Below are 6,111 nucleotides of genomic sequence, written 5' to 3'. Positions count from 1 at the left end.
AAAAGTCAACACGTACTTAACAACGTAATTTAATGAATTATTATTAAATCCGTACATATGTAGTTATATGTATACACATTAGGGCGGGTTGATTTGTTTTTTTTTTTTAAATCGTATAACAAAAACGACATAACATAAAATTCTAAGAAAATTCTCCGAAGAAACCATGTATCTAAAATAAAATCCTAATCCGCGCCTCTCGACTTGAAAATTTATATGGCCGCCTTTGCCAAAAAAATAAATGTTAGAAAAAATAGGTTTTTCCAAAAAGAAATCGAATTTTCTGAATAAAATTGTTTAGTAAGGTAGTTCTTTTGCACTTTATATTTTTTCTACACTCAAATTTTTTTTTTCATTAAAAAAAATATTCACCCAAGTAAAAAAGTTTGTATATAATTTTATATTTAATAGTTTTATAAGGAACATAGATAAAAAAAAATTTTCTTTCATAATTTAATAAAAAAGATTGGAAATGCAAAATAAAAAAAAAATAGCACTCAAAAAATTGTTTTCAGTATTTATAAAATAACCTTCTTTTGTTTCGATAAACAATTCTTATTTTATAATGCAAATAAAAACAAACTAAAAAAGTGTTTTCACTCAAACAATATTTCAGCAATTTTTCAGTAATTTTTTTGTACAATAAACAATTTTTGTTTCATTCATTTTGCCTATTTTATTGCAAAAAAAAACTATTTTTTTAAATTATTCTTTGTTTTATGGAAAACGCAGTTTAGATGAAACGTGTTCTAACTATTTTTTATATAGAACGCAAATCAGAGGAGATGCAAATTGGGGTTCAACTGCTTTTTTGATAATTGAATATTTTGATTAGTCTCAAAACAAAACCTGTATTGCATAAACTATAATATAATATAATAAAACATAATATATTTCAAAAAAAAGAAAATAATTTTAGCGAAAGAAGAGGAAACAAATTTTCAAGTCGAGAGGCGCGGATTAGGGTTTGATTTTAGACCCATGGTTTCTTCAGAGAATTTTCTTAGAATTTAATGTAGATTACGTTTTTGCTATACGATTTTTAATTTTTTTTTTCATCCATACAAATCAACCCGCCCTAATACACATGCATGTATATCGAAATGATAAACGTATACTAGTTTCTTGTAGTTTTACTTTCATAAATTTGCTACATGCTTGCTTATACATACATACATAGCATATACATACCTGTGGTGTCAGATATAAAATTTATAACTCCATTAATAATATAGATATTTTCGTTTTGATTACCTGATCAAATAGTTTAAAATAAAAAATGCGAATGGTCATTTTCTAAAGAGTAAAGCTGAGTTATCATTTTTATACAACTTGAAACCACCGATATATATGTACGTATGTATGTATGTATGTACAAACAGCTTGCATATGGGTCCATTCATATCAAATCGATCATTGGTTGGAATCGACCACTATTATCTGGGACCAATTTTTGTCAAAACTTTCCTTTTATCATTAACAAAGGAATACATTATTTGCGAAAGTTTAAAATTTCACAATTACCTGGATTTTACAAGTTTATTTTTTGAATATGTCAAAAACTATTTGATCTACATGAATGGATCTGGCCTCGTTTTGATTCGAAAAGTAAAAAAAATTACAGAATTTTGAAATAAAAAAAAATCCTAAAAGCAAAAACTTATTTTTTATAGCACCTTTAACAGATCTCAAAAGACACTAAAGTTTTAAAGAAGTGTTTTTTTCTATTGAGTTTTTGATTAAAATCTTTAACAATCTCTTAAATTTAAATATTCTGTAATATTTTTTTTTTAATTTGCTATAAATTTTTTATGGCCCTAAATATTAGATTTCAATCGAGATCAAAATCATTTATCTATCTATAATAGCTTTTGAAATATTTAATAAATAAACTTGCAAAATACCGAAAATTGTTATATTTAAAAATTCGAAAAAATGTATTTTTCTTTTCCTTTAATAAAAGAAAACGAAAGATGAAAATTCATTTAAATCAAAAGTGGTAGATTGCAACTATTTGGGCGATTTGCCATGGATTAACCCATAAACCTTTACATTTCTGGTATTTATGTATTTACATATACATAGAGTATTTACATTGAACATTTACATTTACATAGATAAATTAACAATTTGTGGTATTTTTATTAATAGTTTAAGCTATAATTATTAAAATAAATTTTAAATAATTTCTAAATGAAAAATTTCTATGAAAATATTATTTTATGAAACATTTTAACTCATATTATTTCTAATGAAAAATACTTTACTAATATTTAATGTCTGTTTTTGGTAAAATTTTGAACTTAAAATATTTTTGGGTTATCGGGCTTGAGGTTAATCGCTTCAAATTAAAAAAAAAGTAAATATTGATATTTAATATACAGTAACGAACAGAGAATTTTTCTTAATGTATGCAAAGTTTTTTATTCTGGTTTCTTTTCGCTAATTTTTAATAAAAATATACATAGCTTATACTACAACAAAAAATATAAAACACGAAATCTCTAATCTTTGTGCAAAGCTCAGGAAACTTCAATAAATCTACATACTAATTTGCAACTTTCAAATCAGATTTTTTAGAAAAAATTAATTTTAGCTTAAAATAGTGCAAGCTTAAAGTGTCTAAAAAATCACGTTAATTTTTGGCGATTGCAAATTTATTAAATTTTCCTGAGTTTTCCACAAATTCTAGATTCTTTTTTGTTGTATGAATAAAAAACTTTGCATACATTCCGAAAAATTCTCTGTGCCAATACTTTTGTTCGTCACTGTATGTTAGTATGTCTCTTTTCTAAAGGCTTTACAAACAAATTTATGTATATTTCTATCTCTTTTTGGTATAATTAATTTTAAATCTATTTTTTTTTTCTTTTCAAAAGTAACTTCTGATTACATAAAGTTGCATTCATGTAGCTCAAGAGCTTTAGGTAATTACTGATATTTTACTTTTATTTACTTAAACATATATGTATGTATGTACATATATATGTACTATATAGAGATATATGTAATTTCTATTGCATTGTTATGCAAGCAACACATCAAATGCTACTCGAACGTCCCATACCGGTACAAACTCCAGACGTCGTCGTTATATGATGGTTACGCAGAGCTATTTTGTCAAAATTTATTAACGGTGTTGCTCTTGCGTTGGATATCTGTAAGAAAAAAGTGAAAAAATTAAGATATATAATATATATTATATGTAAATGTACACAAATATACTCCTATTTCAAGAAAATGCATATAAGATGAAAATTTAGTTACGAGTATCATCTATGAAGTATGGATGAAGTTTCAATGAATTTAAGTGCAAACCAAATTATGTATGTACATACAAAGTGATATACCTAACTACATATTTTCTGATATCGATGCCCTTCAGAAGGCAATAGTGCATTCAACACTGGCTGTCCGCCCATTAGTTGAATGCTTGGAGCGTAATTCTTCCTCGCACAAAGGGGCACAGTATAGGCCCACTGTGATATCAAATATTTAGATTTACTGATCACTTTCGACTTTAAAAGTCTCTCACAAAACACAAACCACCTCTGCAAGGTCTGGGTGGAAAAATGTATTTTAACTCGGGTAAGAGGCATTGTACATTTTTTTTTCTTCTATGATCTTGCTGCAACGACAATACTTAGTCAAATGTTGCAATGCTATTCTCTAGTTTAATGGCATTTGCCTTGCAAGGTTCCTTATAAGGAAGAACGTTTCTTTTCAAATGATTAAATTTAAAAGCGACGATGTGCAAACTTTTTTAAGATTGACCTTAAATATACCATCTTTTTTAGAGGGATATGAATACTTGTTCCCTTCCTAGCGAATTCGTCAGCTTACTAACTTCCCCCAATATCCTGGTATCAAGTCGCCCATATGTGTTATTTTCTATAAAGCTACCTGGTTCAAAAATCTCTGAACGCCATAGACTTTGCATTATCAGGCTGCACAGTCTACGAATGCTACTGGGAAGGGAGCGGAGGTTGTCTCTAGGCCTACCTTGGATAGGCAGGCAGTCGTAGAAAAGAAGTGAGGCAAGGATCGAGGCAATGGGTCTCAGCTTCGGAGTCTTACCATCGGCAATGCTCCCGATGACGACGATTTGTTGTAACAGGCAAGCAATGTCAATGATATTGGCTACGAGGTAGAGATGCAACTGTTCGGCGAAGCGCCGCGATCTTCCACGTCTGCGGCAGCGGACCAGAGGAAGGAGACTAAAAACTAACTAAGCCGATCTCAGAATGCCAAACATGACTGCAAGATATCGGTTTCGTTTCTTAAGAAGATGGAGAAAAGAGATACAACGTCCCTACGAAGCGGGACGAGGATCTGATAAGGAAGTATAAGAAGGCCGTTACAAAGTTCGAAGCGAAAAACGCATCATCCTCTGGAAGCCCCAAAATGGAGCAAACGGACGAGATCATTACTGCTGCCATAGCTACAAAAGCCGAAACCGCATGCTCCCAGGAAGGTACGATTAAGAGGGAAACGAAAGCACCGAAATCGGCTTTCGATTCCTCCATGGATGTACAGGTAGCCCATATCGATTGTAGAGGCTCGGCTAATGGATTTGATGCTCGCGGTCGACAGAGAGAAAATGGCCTTCGACGGCGCTGGATGGCTAAAGGGACAACTCAAAAAAAAAAAGTTTTTTCAAATAGCGGTCGGCCCACGGCAAAGTTGGGAGTGTTTTCGGCCATGAAAAACAGCTTCTCATAAAAATACAATCGTCGTTTGGAGCCGGCGTAAAACTGTGGGTCCCCCCTTTCTGTGACAACATCAAGGTGCACGCCCAAACACTAACACACTGTGTAACGACCAATCTATTCATTTTATTTTATTATTAATGAAATAGTTCAAATATCTTGTGAAATTTATTTAAATTCGACTTTTCAAACAGGTGGCAACTCTCTTCAAAATATATTCAATCCAAAACCTTCTTAAACCCCTTTCGTTTGACACACATCTTGTGATACACATGTATTTCAATGAATTTATGAATTAATTTGATTTAAACTTTTTAAGTAGATGGAAATCCTCTTCAAAAAACTAAAATATATTCCAAATATTTGTCAGAGCGATCTGTGAACCACATTTTACCTAGAATCGTTTCGTTTGATAATCATACTTTAATTTAACTTGGTATTCTAAACACGTGGCAACCCTTCTAAATATACTTCATATATAAAGCCTTTTAAACCCCATATTGGTGGATACCCGTATTTAAATAATTCATTTAACTTATTAAAGCGTTTAATTTAAATTTTTTAAACCAGTGGAATCCCTATTCAAGATATTTTAAAATTTAAACTTAAAACCTCTTTCGTCTGGCACCCATATCGTGTAACATATATATCTAACACCTAATTCCCTTAGTTAAAATTGAATTTAATTTTTTAAACAGGTGGCAACCATTTAGATGGATACTGTACTAATTGATTTAACTTTTGATTTGAAATAATTTAAATTTAGTGCTCTAAAAGGTGGCTACTCTTTTCGAATAGGTAAATCCAAAGCCGTAGCCGTTTAGTCCGACACCTCACTTTTGAAAATTGCACTAAAGTTGCGGATATGATGGCATTGATTAATAAATAACTTGAATTTAGTTTCTTAACAGAAAAAATAAAACCGGTTTGCACATCTGCAGGCAAAGCCCTTTAAGTTGACACCCCAGTTTTGACAATCACACGAACGGTTCAGATCTGATGTGCGGGACAAAAAGTCCGTTCGCGTGTTATATATACAGATTGTACATATGTATGTATGTATATAAAAGGCCTGGTAGGGCTCTTATAACTAGAACTGAATATTATATGATTATGTAATGTATTTATTGGACAAGCAGTATGTTACACCTAAACTTATTTTTTACCAATTTCCCACCGACATACCTCATCGACATGATGACATAATTTCGTTCTCATCCAGGGCCATTTAATGGTTCGTATAAGTGTATTTCGGAAATCTTCACTAAAAAGGCAATAAATGTAAAAAGTTATGGAGTAATTGGCGAGCTCCATCAAATTAGCTAGCGCGCGAAAGACCTAAAAGAGGAGTAATCAAATTTTGTTAATGATCCAACATAAATAAATACATAGATGTACATAT

The 6,111-nt window shown here is 30.8% G+C and overlaps 1 protein-coding gene across 1 annotated transcript in view; it reads left to right on the top strand.

Annotated features, from left to right (window-relative positions):
- LOC118754143 (probable G-protein coupled receptor B0563.6) overlaps positions 1–6,111 on the top strand; it is a gene marked incomplete at its 5' end in the record, with an annotated part of 14,864 nt that overhangs the window by 6,947 nt on the left and 1,806 nt on the right. The window lies entirely within an intron of this gene.

The sequence above is a fragment of the Rhagoletis pomonella genome, unplaced genomic scaffold (genome assembly GCF_013731165.1).
Source record: "Rhagoletis pomonella isolate Grant_MI unplaced genomic scaffold, Rhpom_1.0 Rhpom_scaffold_03444, whole genome shotgun sequence".
Lineage (NCBI taxonomy): Eukaryota > Metazoa > Arthropoda > Insecta > Diptera > Tephritidae > Rhagoletis > Rhagoletis pomonella.
Note: the sequence above shows the minus strand (reverse complement) of the source record. Positions and strands in the feature narration are given on the sequence as shown.